This window comes from Scyliorhinus canicula, chromosome 9 (assembly GCF_902713615.1).
Source record: "Scyliorhinus canicula chromosome 9, sScyCan1.1, whole genome shotgun sequence".
NCBI lineage: Eukaryota > Metazoa > Chordata > Chondrichthyes > Carcharhiniformes > Scyliorhinidae > Scyliorhinus > Scyliorhinus canicula.
Genome location: NC_052154.1, coordinates 139,337,366 through 139,354,358, shown reverse-complemented (window position 1 = coordinate 139,354,358; position 16,993 = coordinate 139,337,366). Strand labels below are relative to the sequence as shown.

General features: G+C 44.3%; 1 protein-coding gene across 2 annotated transcripts in view; it reads right to left on the bottom strand.

The window, feature by feature from the left end:
* Window positions 1-16,993, bottom strand: part of eps8l2 (EPS8 like 2) — a 285,853-nt gene that overhangs the window by 171,171 nt on the left and 97,689 nt on the right. For both annotated transcript variants that reach the window (XM_038807699.1, XM_038807700.1), the window contains exon 2: window positions 5,528-5,590. The gene's annotated coding sequence lies outside the window, so the exon portion shown is untranslated. The remainder of the gene's footprint in view (window positions 1-5,527; window positions 5,591-16,993) is intronic.

The window sequence follows — 16,993 nt, the reverse complement described above, 5'->3', positions numbered from 1 at the left end:
CCAGCGCCTCGGGGAGGCCGTGCGTACTGAAAGACAAACGCATCTTCGCGATTGTTGCGCAGGACGTTGTGCCTACTATCTTATGCACAGCTAACCATTTAGACTGGGCATCGATTAATAGAAGGAACATGGATCCTTGAAAAGCGCCGGTGAAATCTGCATGCAAGCGCGCCCAAGGCCGCCCTGGCCATTCCCAGTGATGTAGCGGCGCGGCTGAAGGAAGCTTCTGATGCTCCTGGCAAATGGAGCCGTTTTGGGCCAACTTCTCAATGTCAGTGTCGAGGCCTGGCCACCAGACGTAACTCCGAGCCAATATTTTCATTTTCGTCACACCCGAATGCCCGTTGTTCAAGTCTCTTAGTATCAGCTCCTGTCCTTTTTCCGGGACAATCACACCCGTCCCCCCCAAGAGGATACCCTCTTCCACGCTGAATTCTGACAGCCTGGAGGAAAATGCTCGTAACCCACCTGCGAGCTGTCTATGCTGCCCACCATACAGGACTATGTGCCGAACCTTTGACAGGACTGGCTCCATCTGGGTCCACTCACGGATCTGTGATGCCGTGACAGGCAAGGAATCTATAACATTTAGGGTTGCAACCACCTCATCGGTCGTGGGGGGTTGACATGGGGCCGGTTGATAAAGGCAATCGGCTCAGTGCATCGGCATTCGCTATCTCGGTTCCTGGTTTGTGCTCCAGAGAATACTTGCAGGCAGCGAGCAACAAAGCCCAGCACTGGATCCATGCGGAAGCGATGAGCGGTATTGGCTTACCATCTCGGAAATGTCCCAGCAGAGGCTTATGATCAGTCACGATAGTGAAGAAGCAGCCATACACGTACTGGTGGAAGCGTTTCACCACAAAGACCACTGCCAGGCCCTCCTTCTCGATCTGTACGTACTTCTTTTCCGCTGCAGTGAATGTGCGCGAGGCGAAAGCTGTAGGCCGCTTGGCCCCATTTTCCATCTTGTGGGACAGGACGGCCCCAATACCATACGGGGAAACATCGCTTGTGATGAGCAAAGGCTTTCCAGGATCATAGTGGGTTAGTAACCCAGACAATGACAATTATTGTTTTACCCGCCGGAAAGCGGTTTATTGCGGCTGACCACAAACCCAGGTGTGATTTGTCTTCAGCAGAAGGTGCAACGGGGCCAGCGCAGTTGCCAGATTGGGGAGGAACTTCCCGTAATAGTTTACGAGGCCGAGAAAAGAACGAAGATGCGAAGTGTCAGTCGGGACAGGGGCCTGTTGAATTGCGCGCACCTTCTCTGTGACGGGGTGCAAACCTTCGTGGTCCACCCGATAACCCAGGTAGACTACTTCCATCGCCTGAAAGACGCACTTTGTGAGACGTAAACAGACTCCAGCCTCCGAATAGCGTCTAAGGACAACCTCCAAATTTCCCAAATGTTCCTGCTCCGACGTCCCTGTCATCAAAATGTCATCTAAATGTCAGCAATACGTGGTAAACCTCTCAAAATGCCCTCCATGACGCGTTGAAAAATAGCGCAGCAGCGGATACCCCAAAGGGCAACCGTGTATATTCATACAGGCCCCGGTGTGTACTAATCGTTACATATGGCCGGGAGGCAGGGTCCAGCTCCAAATGTAGGTAGGCGTGACTCATATCTAATTTTGTGAACGAGAGTCCGCCTGCAAGCTTCACGTAGAGATCCTCTATGTGAGGCATTGGATATTGGTTGAGCCAGGAAGCTGTATCCACTGTAAGTTATAGTCGCTGCACAAGCGAACCTTGGCATCTGGCTTCATTACAGGTACAATTGGTGCTGCCCAATCAGCGAAATGGACAGGCCTGATGATACCCGAAGTCTCCAAATGAGTGAGCTCCCCTCCTACCTTCTCGAGCAAGGCGTAAGGCCCCGGGCGAGCCCGGAAATAGCGCGGCGTGGCTCCAGGTTCGACTTGGATATGGGCTACGACCCCTTTTATTTTCTCCAAACCGGGCAGGAATACATCTGGGTACCGTCCTAGCACCTCAGTCAACCCTCCAGAAACTGTTTGGAGGATGTGCTACCACTGCAGCCGCAAATGGCGCAACCAGTCCCAACCCAACAGGCTGGACCCGTAGCCGTGCACCATGATAAGTGAGAAACGCCCCTCCTGGCATCCATAAACACCAGGGATCATCGTAGTTCCTGCAATGTCCAATGGTTCCCCCGTACAGGTGGCCAACCTGACCTGTGTGTCTGTAAATGTAAGGGTCTGTATACCCTGCTTGATGCGGTCAAATGTTCTCTGGGTGATCACGGAGACCGCTGCGCCAGTGTCCAACTCCATCTTAAGCGGGTGACCATTGACCCGTACTGTCACCTTAATGGGGGCCACACGGGGAGCTGCCACACAATGCAGCTGCAGGCAGTCATCCTCCGTCTCCATGTCCTCGGGAATAGTCACCTCACCCAAGGTACCACAGTGGTGTGGGGGGATGCTTTCGGATGGAAGGGGTTGCACCCCAAGGCATGCACCTCCATTCCCTGTAGCTCCTGCAGTCCCCGTTCTGTGCTCTCTCAGGACAATACTATTTGAATGGCCTGTTGGAAAGTCAATGTTGGCTCAGCTAACAACTTTCTCTGGGTGGCCGCATTGTTAATACCGCAAATCAAACGGTCGCGTAACATTTCTGACAAGGTCTCACCATAGTCACAGTACTCGCAATCCTGCGTAGCCTGGATCGAACCTTGGCAAGGGATTCTCCTGGGGTCCTCTCAACGGAATTAAACCGGTAACGCTGGACTATCGTGGACGGGGTTCGGTTAAAATGTTGCCCCACTAAGTTCTCAAGTTCATCAAACGTTTTGGTGTCCGGCGCAGCTGGGTACGCAAGGCTCCTAATCACCCCAAACGTACGCGGCCCTCAGGCGGTGAGCAATATGACCACCTGGTGCTTGTTTTCGGTGATGTTGTTTGCCCGGAAATAGTAACGCATCCTTTGTGTGTACTGGTTCCAGCTTTCCAGCGTAGCATCAATAACATCCAAACGTCCATACAGAGGCATGGTGTAACAGAAAACAACTTCCAACTTGTATGCAGCAAAAATCCAGGGAAGTGAGCTCAGCAGCGTAGAAAGCTATTCACTTTAACCTTTGTCGCCAGTTTTGTGAGGGCCACGAAGAATCCAGCACGAGTTGAAGGATAGAAAGAAATAACATTTATTTACAATAACTAACACGCGCACACAGACACAGAAACTCCCTTGCTGTTCACTCTCCTCTAGCTGTTTCCAAACTGGCCAGCTTTATTTATGCAGGGAATCTGCTAATGATTTCTCCCCCACCCCCCCCTCATTGGGGAAGCTCATATTCCCAAAGGAATGTGGGATTGCCATTAGTCCCCAGCCAGTGGTAAGCAGGTAGGTATAACAGAGCCATAGGTATTTAAGGGTGGGAGATGAAGAGAGGATGGTGACCTAATAACTGGCAGCAAATGTGATGTAGATAGTCCTCACTGCCAGGAAGATTCAGTCTCCTGATTGAAGTAATATGAAACAATTGTCCTTAGACATAAGCAAGTGTATGGGCTTACCCCGACAATCTCTCTTTCAATTTATACATGAAATTCAGTATTTTAAGTGAGTGATTTAAGGAGAAAGAAAATGCCCTTCCTCGGGTCAGTGGGCCACAAGATTGAAACCGTGCTTGTCCACTATGAAATACATTGAATACACTGAGGATTTCATAATGAGTTACAAAAAATGCTTAATAATTTTTATATTAATAGAACGATCCAACAATTTCAAATGGTAAAAAAATATATTTACAGATTGGATGCAGAGGGACCTCATGGGTCCCATAGTTAATGTTGTGAGCAATCTGCATGCTTCTCACCTCACTTGCTTTATATGACAAGTACCGATAGGAAAGAAAACTACACGGAGGGAAATTAGTGGAATGCGACAACCTGCACGTGGACAACGGTCAACAAAATGTCTCATGGGTCGCACTCAAACGGTAATGGGCCTCATATGGCCCCCAGGCCATAGGTTGCCCACCACTGCTCTGAAGGCATGGACCATATTCGTTGGTGTCACATTCATCCAATTTGCAAGACTCTTAAGAAAGATTGTTCTTTGTCTTTTACCATCGATCTTTCCCATCAGCAGCAGACTTTCTAACTCAGCATTTCTTATTACTTGCCCAAGAAATTTTTGGAGAGTGAGCTCAGCATTCTGATTTTGCCAGCACTTCATCACTACAGAATGACCTGTCCAAGATATCTTCATAATTCGCCTCAAAAACCATAGCTCTCAGCCTCAATTCCTCTCTGCATTGCTTCACTGATCATCCAACACTCACTCCGTATGTCAAAATTGGCGTGAAGTAGTATTCCAGGGTTCTGAGCTGTGGTTTCATGGTTAATTTTGAGTTGATCATAATCTTTTTCATTTTTGTTATGCATCTTTGGCAATTTCAACCCGTTGTCTTATTTCTTTGTCAGACTTTCTGCCGATGTTGATATTCGAACAAGAAGCAGGAGTGGGCCACTTAGCCCCTCCAGCCCGCTTTACCATTTAATAAGATCACGGCTGACCTGCTTCAAAGCCTACCCCTGATAACACATCATCCTCTTGCTTATCAACCTCTGCCTTAAAAATATTCAAAGGCTGTTTCCACTGCCTTATCAGGAAGAGGATTCCAAAGACTCACGACCCTCAGAAAACAAATCGTCTCTTCTCCATTTTAAGTGGCTATCCTTTATTTTTAAAAAGTGACCTCTAGCTCTAGATTATCCCAAAAGAGGAAACACCCTCTCCAAATTCAATTGAGAGCAGGCAATGCTTACTGAAGCTAGTACCTTAAGAGCTGTTTTTTCCCCCCAGTCGAGTTGATTCTGGCCTGAGAAGGGATCCAGAAGGATCAAGTGGAATCTAATATTTGTACTGAACTATAGGAATGGTGCCACGTGCATAATTTAAAGCTTGTAACCGACAACTAATAAACCAGGAAGATCTTCAATCACTCTAGGAATATTTTTCTTCTCCAAACAAGATAAATCAGGCAAGAACAACACTAACAGAAACATTATTTTTGATGTTTAGAGTAGCAGCGGGTGCTCTGTTAAATATTTTTGTATCAGAAACCTAATATGAGGTAAGCAAACAAAATGGTAGGAAGCATGTCAGCTCTGAAAATATAGACAAGTTAAAGAAGCTGGAGCAGGGTCTGCATTAGGTAAATATTTTTTTGTACTATCCTTTTGCCTCATGGAAATATGCAGCTTGGATTTTGCTCCTCCAAAGTTGAAGCAATTTTGTTAAGTTATTGCTTCTGGAATACTCCATTAATAACAACATGTCAGTTGACATCAGTACATCCTTGTAATCAGGTAGCTGAGGTCAGCTATTGGCTGTGTAAAGTCTGGTGGCCATGAGCTGACAACCATACCATTCTAATCTATTGGCCTTTCACCACTTGAATATCTCCACTGTGGAAATTCTTGAAAGCCCCAAACGACTTGACTTTCAAATACTGTATGTTTTGTTAATCATTCAATGCTGCACTTACCTTGGTTGTGCAAAATGGTGGCCTGGGCCCCAGAATAATCCACAGATGATCTACGGCATTCACCTATGCAGATGAGAAAACATACATTAGTGAACTTATTGAAGTATATAAATGAGAAGTAAAGGGGGAATATCTAATTAGAGAGAAGTGCATTGTGAAAGAGGAGCAATCTGCACTCCTCAGATACAGGAATTATCGAAGGATTACATTCTTTGGCCACACATCAACACGAGGCAGTTCCCTGCTTACGCAGCAGCAACAAAAGCCAGAAGAGGAAATAATTCTTTCTATTGTTGGCCACGAATATGGCTTCTTTCCAACACCAAGAGAATACTCATGGCAGCGACAATGTGACATTTCCATTTCCTGCGCCCCGAGTGATATTATTAATTTAGGGGAATGGCAACATACCGGTTTAATCCATAAATCCAGCCAAATGCTCCGGAAACACAAGTTCAAATTTCGCCACAGCAACTGGGAGAATTGGAAATTCAACTAATTAATAAATCTGGAATAAAAACCTAGCCTCAGTAATGATGATCATAAACTGCCAGATTGCGGTAAAATCCAACTGGTTCCTCCCTTCAGAATAGGAATTCTGCAATCCTTGCTCGGTCTGGCACACAGGTAACTCCAGACACAGAAATATGGTAGGTATGAACACTGAAAGGCAGGGCATCAACCACGGTTTAGTGAGTGCAGGAGCACCATTTGTCATACCTAAACATTTGATGCCAATCTAGGGCAGCTACAACAAGTGCATACAAAACAGTGGAAGCAGCATGCGGTGGGTTGCTAAGTGATTCCATAACCAACGGATCAGATCACAGCTCTACACCGTTGCCATATTCAGTTGGGTGTAGTAATGAACAATTTAAAAGCTAACCAGAAGAGGTCCCACAAACATTCCCAGTGAAGGAGAGTCCAGCAAATAAATTGCACTCATTTTTGCCAGAAGAGGGTGATCCATCTCAACCTCCTCCAGGAGGTACCCAGCATCACCGATGTCAGTCTTCAGCCAATTTAATTCATTCCATGCGACATGAAGAAACAGCTGAAGGCACTATACAGTAAGTCTATGGGCCCCGACAATATTCTGGTGACAGGACTGAAGATTTGATCTTCAGAACTAGCTCCACTGCTAGCCAAGCTGTTGCAGTCCAGTTTTGACACTGGCATGTACTTGTTGGATTTTAGAAGGATGAGGGGGGATCTTGTTGAGAGGCCTGGATAGAGTGAATGTGGAGAGGATGTCTCCACTAGTAGGAAAAACTAGAACCTGAGGCCACAGCCACAGACTTAAGGGGCGATCCTTTAAAACTCAGATGAGGAGGAATTTCTTCAGCCAGAGGGTGGTGAATCTGTGGAACTCTTTGCCGCAGAAGGCTGTGGAGAACAAATCACTGAATATCTTGAACACAGAGCTAGATTGCTTCTTGATTAATAAGGGGATCGGGGTTATGGGGAAAAGGCAGGAGAGTGAAGATGAGACAATTATCAGCCATGATTGAATGGCGGAGCAGACTTGATGGGCTGAATGGCCTAATTCCGCTCCTGTGTCTTATGCTCTTATCTATCCAGCAATGTGAAAAATTGCCCAGATGTGTCCTATCTGCAAGAAAACAGGAAAAATACGAACCAGCCAATTAACTCCCCATCAATCTATTCTTAATCATTAGCAAAATAATGGGAGACTGTAATCAAGCAACACTTACTTAGCAATAGTCTGCTCATTGACGCTCAGATGGGTTTTCCTACAGACTCTCGGGCACAGCCCTCATTACAGCTTTGATCCATACATGGACAAAAGAGATGAATTCCAGAGGATAGGCAAGTGGCTGCCCTTAACATCAAGGCAGCATTTGACTGCAGGAGTGGCACCAATGGGCCCCAGTGAACCGGAATCAGGGGAAAACTATTTAAGGGAAGATGGTTTTGGTTATTGGAAGGTAATCATCTAGCTCCAGGTTATTGCTGCAGGAGTGCCTCAGGGTAGTTTCCTCGGCCCAACCATCTTTAGTTGCTTCATTCATGACTTTCCACCCTTACCTCCATTACAAGATCAGAAATGGCCTTTTCGCTGTTGATTACTGTAGCCACTGTAGCCACCTAAAATGGACACTGAACTAAACAAAATGGAGAATCGCTAAGACTGCAGGGAAAAGCAGTTTAGCCAAGCCTGCAAACACTCATTAGCATTTTGCAAGCAGCAAAACTAGTTTCTGGCCAGGTGGAAGATCTCAAACCAAAGGTGACAATGACAGAACGTTTTACATACTAATGAGGCAGTCCAGATCTAGGCACACACAATGGCAACATTTGGGTTTGAATAAGATACTTCAGTGGATGTCCAGACAGAGCGGCACCAGAAGTTCCACTATAGAAACCGCCCCCACCATCGAGAAAGACCCTCACATTGGAGGAATTCAAAAGATATCGATTGGAAGCGATCCAATCGATACCTGAAGGTAAAGCCCGCCCAGGAAAAGGCAAGGACATTGGGGACCCCTATAAAAGTAGACCCCCACACATGGTCCTGTCTGTTGTTTCGTGCTCCGGCTTTGACCAAGACCTTGAACTCGTATCCTGACTCCAGCCGTTGAGCACCAGCCGCCGAACCGTAAGTGCCAATACGACGCTCGCTACGCGAACCAAGCCCGCTAGACCCCCAGTGACCAGCACGCTTTCTGAAGGTTGCAGACCAAGACCGGGACGAAGGCCTCGCTCCCTGACCTTGCCTGTTTCTGTGTAGTTAAGTATTCTGATTGCTTAGTTTAGTCATAGCTTAGTCCCTTAGTGTGTGCATGCGTATTTATTATAATTGTATAATAAATATTGATCGTTTGGAACTTACTAATCGGTGTATTGTTTTATTACTTTGAACCTGACCTTGGAATATTTGTGAGGTGTCTATACGGCACCTGGCGACTCCCGAGCTGAAAATACACACACAGAGCCTAGCAGTGTTAAGCACACGGCCTTTAAACGGAGGCGTGTTAATACACTCCAATAAACGCGTTTTGCACCCATAGCAAAACGTGCAACATTACATAGTGTTCAGTCCCATTTGCAACTCTGATACTGAAGTTGTTCCTGCCCACATGCAGCAAGACCTGGATAACATTCAGCCCTGGGCTGATCAGTGACAAATAACATTTGTGCCAGACAATGACCATATCCAATAAGAGAACCCAGCCATCTTCCTTTGATGTTCAAAACATTATCATCACCGACTCACCCGCAACATCCTCAGGATTACAACTGACAAGAAACTGAACTGGACCAGCCATATAAATACTATAGCTACAAGAGCAGGCCAGAGGTTGAGAATTATGTGGCAAGTAACTCACCTCCTGATTCCCCAAAGTCTGTCCACCATCTACAAGACACACGTCAGGAATGTGATGGAAGACTTTCCACTTGCTTGGAAGAGTGCAGCTCCAACAACACTCAAAGCTTGATATTATCCAGGACAAAAGTATCCCACTTGATCTGTACCCCATCCACCACCTTAAACATTCACTCCCAATACCACACTATGGAAGCAGTGGGTACCATTTACAAAAAGCACGACAACAACTGGTCTAACTTCCTCCAACAATACTTTCCAAATTCATTGCCTCTACCACATGAAATGATAGGGCAGCACACCCTTGGGAACAGCACCATCTGCAATTCTCCTCCGAGCTGCAGTCCATCCTGATCTACATCACTGTTCCTTCACTGTCATTGGATCAATATCCTGTAACTTCCTTTCCAATATTACTGTTGATATAGCTACAGCGATTTAAGAGGTGGGCTCACCACTACCTTTTCAAAGACAATTAGGATTAGCACAAATGTTGTCCTTGCCAGTAATGATCCTATCCAATGAAAGAAAAAAAAAAACCTCTATAGTAATAATGTAGTACATTTGTGAAAGTGTTTGAAGGAATAAAGGATATAGCATGGCAGAGAGGCTAAGGGAAAGGAGTTTTATAATATGGCACTGAGACTGTACTGGTGAAATAAATGGGATCAAATTGGGTGGTTTCTATTTTCTCTACACATGTACAAATCTAAAAATGTCCACTAACACATACACATACACAATTTGTTTATGCAAAGAACAGTGTTGCATTTATATAGTGCCTTTCTTAATCACTTCATGTCCCAAAGCCTTTTACAATCGATTAATTACTTTTGAACTGTTGCAATGTAGGAAATGATGCCAAAACACGCAAAAAAAGTCCCCTAATATTTTTTCAAAGTAGCACCAGATGATCTTTAATATCCACCTGAAAAGGGACACATGGGGTCTTGGTTTAACTTCTCACTAAATAATTGTACTTCTGACATCCTATGTAGCAAATTTGTGAAGCATTCCATATTATAGTTAGATGATCAGTATGGTTATATTGAATGGCAGAACAGGCTGTTAGGGCAGAATGGCCTACTCTTGCTCCTATTTTCCTATGATCAGTTCTACGTTGCAGTGTAAACTTGGACCACATGCTTGTTCCTGGAGTGGAGGATTAATCTGAATCACAATCTTCTGACTCAACAACAACACTGTGATGAAATGAACCACAGCTGACACATCCACATCCACCCACACCCATGCATAAATAACTTCAACAATACTGATTGTAATGATTAATAAACTTCAAAATCTATTTTTGACAGCTGAAAACTGGTCCACAGGTTAAATCCTTCAGACTGCCAACAAAATGTATAGAGGATCGAGACACTGATACAAACTGGATGAGAGCACTTTATAATAATCTTTATTAGTGTCACAAGCAGGCTTACATTAACACTGCAATGAAGTTACTGTGAAAATCCCCCAGTCGCCATACTCCGGCACCTGTTCGGATACACAGAGGTAGAATTCAGAATGCCCAATTCACCTAACCAGCAGGTCTTTCGGGACTTCTGGGAGGAATGCAAGAGGTTGTGTTCTTGAGACTAATTCTAAATCATTTTTTAAACTGGGATTTAAAAAACACTCCTTGCAAATTTGTGAAGGAATTTCTTATACAAGCTTTATTAAAACACCACAATGCCAATTCTACCACACCCCACCCCACCCACTCTCATTTCCTTCCTTACCGAAACTCTCCTGACAAGGCCGATTGTTGTGGCATTAAAGCTCCGCAATTATCTCTGCTCTGTGGAATCTCACTTTAAGCACTATCCCGCATATGCAAGCTTAAAAAGTGAGTTTCAGCAGGTCTGTGGCCAGTGTCTATCATAGCCAAGCACAATTCAGCCTTCACTTTCGGATGGGAACCAATAGATTAATCAAAAGCAGGAAGTTCAATCTTGCCTTGTGCAACCTCATCAAGCTCAATAAAAGTATGAGGTGGCACGGTGGTGCAGTGGTTAGTACTGCTGCCTCACGATGCCGAGGACCCGGATTCGATCCTGACCCCAGGTATAGTTTGCACATTCTCCCTATGTTTGTGTGGATCTCATCCCCACAACCCAAATATATGTGTCAGGTAGATGGATTGGCCATGATAAATTGTCCCTTAATTGGAAAATCTTTCTAAAAAAGAAATCACCAAACCAAAAACATTTTAAAAAACATACATATCTTAGTTTTTGACGGGGCAGTGGATCCAGCCATTCAACCACCAGAAGAGTTTGTAGTTCAATTGACACTTGACAACCCACAAGTAAAACAGACCGGTTTACCAACAGTGAATCTTTTAAACTTTTAAAAATATAGTCAGCCAATTCGGATGCAATAAAACCAAGCTAAGAGTCAAAAAGCATTCCCATTACAAGGGTCCTATTTGCCCAAAGGAAGAACGGAAAGATCATTTATTGATCAATATGCAAATGTAAGGGCAAAAGGCATAAGCAGTTACTTTGCTATGTCAATAAAAAGCCAATTATTCCAGTGCTTTTATACTCAATGACCTTGATAACAAAAATTCTGTGCATTGACTGAAGAGCAATATACGTTCAGGCATAATTATTCACATTTATTCATAGAATTCACAGTGTAGAAAGAGGCCATTCAGCCCAACGAGTTTGCACCAACCCTTGGAAAGAAAACCCTATCTAAGCCCACACCTCCACCCTATCCCCAGAACCCAGTAACCCCACCTAAACTTTTTGAACATGAAGGGCAATTTAGCTGTGAAGCAACTGTACTAATCACTGTGCTACTGTGCCCCCCAATCTGATTTACTCTAATCTGTGCAAATATCCTCACCGCGAGTTTTGCTAGTGTCACATGGGAGGGTTTAAACTAGTGTGACAGTGGGGTGGGAACTGGAGCAATAGCTCAGAAGGTGGAATAACTGAGGGGGAACTAGAGAATAGAGCCAGTAAGAGTCAGAAAAGAGCAGGCAGGGAGATGTTGCAAAATACAGCAGGACTTGTGGTCTGAAGTGCATTTGTTTAACTGCGAGAAGTATAACAGGTAAGGCAGATGAATTTTGAGCTTGGAATTATGATGTTGTTGCTATTATAGAAACTTGGTTGAGGGAGAGACAGAATAGGCAGCTAAATGTTCCAAGATTTAAATGCATCAGGTGGGATAGAGGAAGATGTGAAAAGGGTGGTGGAGTTGCATTACTGGTTAAGGAGAATATCATAGCTGTACTGCGGGAGGACACCTCAAGAGGGCTCATGCAGCGAGGTATAAGGGTAGAGCTGAAGAATAGGAAGGGTGCAGTCACAATGTTGGGGGTTAACTATAGGCCCCTCAACAGCCAGCGGAAGGTAGAGGAGCAGATATGTAGACAGATTTTGGAACAGTGTAAAAGCAACAGTATTGTTGCATTGGGTGATTTTAACTTCCCCCATATAACTTGGACTCACTTAGTGCTGGGGGCTTGGAAGAGACAGAGTATGTAAGGAGCATCCAGGAGGACATCTTGAAACAATATGTAGATAGTAAAACTGGGGAAGGGGCCGTACTGGATCTGGTATTGGGGACTGAGCCCAGCCAGGTGGTCGAAGTTTCGGTAGGGGAGCATTTCGGAAACAGTGACCATAATTCAGTAAGTTTTACGGTACTGTTGGATAAAGATAAGAGTAGTCCTTGGGTGAAAGTGCTAAATTGGGGAGAGGAAGGCTAATTATACCAATATTCAGCAGGAACTGGAGAATATAGATTGAGGGCAGATGTTGAGGGTAAAACAAATTCTGGCACATGGGAGGGTTTCAAAATGTCAGTTGATAGGAATTCAGGATTTGCACATTCCTGTGAGGTAGAAGGTAGAAGGATAATTATGGCAAGTTTTGGGAACCTTGGATAACTAGTGATATTGTGAGCCTAGTTCAAAAGAAAAAGAAAGCATTTGTAAGGGCTAGAAGGCTGGGAGAAGACAAAGTCCACGACGGATACAAGGAAACTAGGAAGGAACTTAAGCAAGGAGCCAGGAATGCTAAAAGGAGTCACGAAAAGTCACCGGCAAACATGATTAAGAAAAATCCCAAGGCTTTTTACACGTATATAAAGAGCAAGAGGGTAGCCAGGGAAAGGGTTGACCCACTCTAAATCAGGGGAGGGAATCTATGTGTGGGACCTGAGGAAATGGGATCAAAAAGGAGGTGCTGTTGGGTGTCTTGAAAAGCAGTAAGGTAGATAAGTCCCCAGGGCCTGATGCGATCTACCCCAGAATACTAAGGGACGCAAGGGAGGAAATTGCTGAGGCCTTGACAGAAACCTTTGTATCCTCACTAGCTACAGGTGACGGCCAAAGGACTGGAGAATAGCTAATGTTGTTCCGTTCTTTAAGAAAGATAGCATGGATAATCCAGGAAATTACAGGCCGGTGAGCCTTACATCAGTGGCAGGGAAATTATTGAAGAGCATTCTTTGAGAAAGGATTTACTCCCATTTGGAAGCGAGTGGACGTATTAGCGAGAGGCAGCATGGTTTTGTGAAGGAGTGGTCTTGTCTCACTAACTTGATCGAGTTTTTTGAGGAATTGACGAAGATGATTGATGAAAGTAGGGCAGTGGATATAGTCTCCATGGACTTAGCAAGGCCTTTGACAAGGTCCCTCATGGCAGATTGGTACAGAAGGTGAAGTCACACGGGATTGGTGGTGAGCTGGCAAGATAGATGCAAAACTGTTCTGATTATAAGTTTGCAGACGACACAGAGGTTGGTGGAATTGTGGATAGGATGAGGACTGTCAGAATATACAGATAGTTGGAGACTTGGACAGAAATGGCAGATGGAGTTTAATCCGGCCAAATGTGAGGTAATGCATTTTGGCAGGTCTAATATAGGTGGGAAATATATAGTAAATGGCACAACACTCAGAGTATTGACAGGCAGAGGGATCTGGGTGCACAGGTCCATAGGTCACTGAAAGTGGCAACGCAGGTGGAGATGGCATACGGCATGCTTGCCTTCATCGGTCGGGGCACGGAGTATAAAAATTAGCAAATCATGCTGCAGTTGGATAGAACTTTAGTTGGGCCACACTTGGAACAGAGTGTTCAATTCTGGTCGCCATAGTACCAGAAGGATGTAGAGGCTTTGGAGAGGGTACAGAAGAGGTTTACCAGGATATTTCCTGACATAGAGGGCATTAGCTATGAGGAGACATTGGATAAACTCAGTTGTTCTCAGTGGAACGACGTAGGTTGAGAGGTGACCTGATGGAAGTCCACAAAATTATGAGGGCATAGACAGAATGGATAGTCAAAAGCTTTTTCCCAGGGTGGAAGAGTCAATTACTAGGGGACGTAGCTTTAAAGGTGCGAAGGGCAAACTTTAGAGGTGTGCGAGGAAAGATTTAAAAAAAAAAAGAAATAGAGGGTAGTGGCTGCCTGGAACTCACTGCTGGAAGAGGTATTGGAAGCAGTGATAATGGTGATGTTTAGCGAACATATTGGCAAATACAAAATAGAGGGATACGGACCTCAGAATTATGGAAGGTTTTAGATCAGACGGCCAGCATGGTCGGCGCAGGCCTGGAAGGCTGAAGGGCCTGTTCCTGTGCTGTACTTTTCTTTGTTCTTTGAATACACAGTTATTACCAAATTTGGCAGAAAAGAAACACTATTCTACTTGCCCAAATATTGCATTGCATACCATTATTATTCATGGACTCATATTGGAGATTACTGCTTAATCACAACCAAACATCATCCTGGGAACTGGTACCTTCTCTCCAATGGTAGTCAAACTCTTTAAAATAGCTCCTTGGTAAAGAATCATAGACTTTACACTGTAGAAGGTGGCCATTCAGGTCATTGAGTCTGCACCGGCCTTGGAAACAGCACCCGACTGAAGCCCACACCTCCACCCTATCCCAGTAACCCCACTTAACATTTTTGGACACTAAGGGGCAATTTATCATGGCCAATCCACCTAACCTGCACATCTTTGGACTGTGGGAGGAAAGGGAGCACCCGGAGGAAACGCACGCAGACACAGGAAGAAAGTGCAAACTCCACACAGATAGTCACCCGAGGCCAGAATTGAACTAGAGACCCTGGAGCTGTGAGGCAGCAGTGCTAGCCACGGTGCCATGGTGCCGCCCCTAATGATACCACTTTGTACTGATCACACTAGAAAAAAATAGCAATCATTTGCATTTGGGCAGTTGGTTATTGCCTTTTTTTCTTTGCCTTTCCTCATTAGCAAGTAGAATCGGGTTTCTTTTTTGTCAAATTTGATAAGAACAGTGTATTCATTGCTCAGATTAGAGTAAATCTGAATAATTATGCTTTAATTTATGTTGATCTTTAGTGAATGCACAGAATTGCTGTCTGACGGCATGGAGTATAAAAGCACTGGATCAATTGGCTTTTTATTGACAGTCTCCGGAGGCAAGGTTAAACTTTCTGCTTCTGATTAATGTATTGGTTCCCATCAGAAAGTGAGAGGCTGAATTGAGCGTGGCTATGATAGACACTGTAGCCACCGAGCCTGATTAAACTTGCCTTACCTTATTTTATAATTAGTCTATAAAATTAAAACGGGAATGGGTCCCTTTTTTAATGCATAACTTAAACTGTCACTCGCCACTTCAGAGTTTCAACTCTCTGCATCACTTTCTACGACATACTGTTCTGAAATGCAAGATGATAGGCACCACTATTTGAAATTCTAGGATATGCAAGGAAATAATAAGAATTAAAAAGAGTTGCATTTACATATTACTTTATCACTTCTATCAAAAATGCCTCAAGCTCTTTGTAGTGATATGCATCACTGTAAATACACAAGGGGTTAATGTAAATACACATAGACTAGCTAGACACTAGAGAGAGAACCAGAGACATGACACACAGACATTCAACCAATAAGTCAGTAAAATAGGGCACGACCAATTGGCATTCATGATACACACAGAGGTGTCACCACCACAGGGGGGCATGACACCAACCCATATAAAAGGTCACAGCACACATGATCTTCCTCTTTCCAGTGAAGACTCTGAGTACACAGGGTTGATTTGAAACACATCACACCCACCTCGTGGATTGTAGCAGACTGGTTCGTTAGTCTGAGTAGCTATAGCAGGATTAACAGTAGAGTCGAATCCAAGTAGGAGAATTGTTAACAGTAATAAATGTGTTAAAGCTATCTTCAAGTCTGAACCTTCCTTTGTCAGAGTGCACATCAAGGAAGCAGCTTATGCTACGTCAAGAGCATAACAAAACACTCTTCACTTGAATTACTTTGAAGGATTACTATTATGTAGGCTCGTATGGAAGCCATTTTGACCACAGCAATATTTTAAATTATTTTGATAAATGTTCAGTTAATCTTATTCTCGGAGGTGTCCAAGTGTAGGATTGTTATGTTGTTATATTTATTTGTAAAAGAGAGTTAGAAATTATATTGTTAATCACAGATATTGTTACGGTATCCAGACCAGACCACAATTTATATTGGGAAACGAGACAAAACCGCCATCAATTTGTAAACTGTGAGGAAAGGATATTTATTTCAGGAGTGATTCCACTGACACCTAGGTATCTTTTATATTAAAACAAATGTTATTATTAACACAGGATTACCCCATTAACATCCAAGAATAAAACCAGATGTTTAATTAACAGTTAAACAGTTCTAAACAAAAGTAAGAGGTCTTTGAGATTAATTTCCCATCTATTTCTAAATTTTCAATCAAGCAAAATCCGCACACAAAGGTCAAATGTCACTTTAATAAAGTTAGCACGCAGTGGCTTACAGATTTATTCACAACGTCCTTGGGAGAGAAGCTTTCAGAAGTCAGTCTGAAGAACACACCTCCTTTCATAATCCAGAACAGAACTCTTAAAAATGAAACTAAAAACAGGGGGCGGGATTCTCCCAACGGGCGGCTAAGTGCCGACGCCAGAGTAGAAATGGGAGTGTTTTACTCCGGCGTCAGCGCCCGTTCCGGGACACCATTCTGCGGCCGGACGGCACCGGAGCGGCCTCCGCCGCCCCAGCTGCCAATCCCGGCCTGAACCCGGCGCCCGTGCATGCGCAGTTGAGCAGGCGCCAACTAGCGC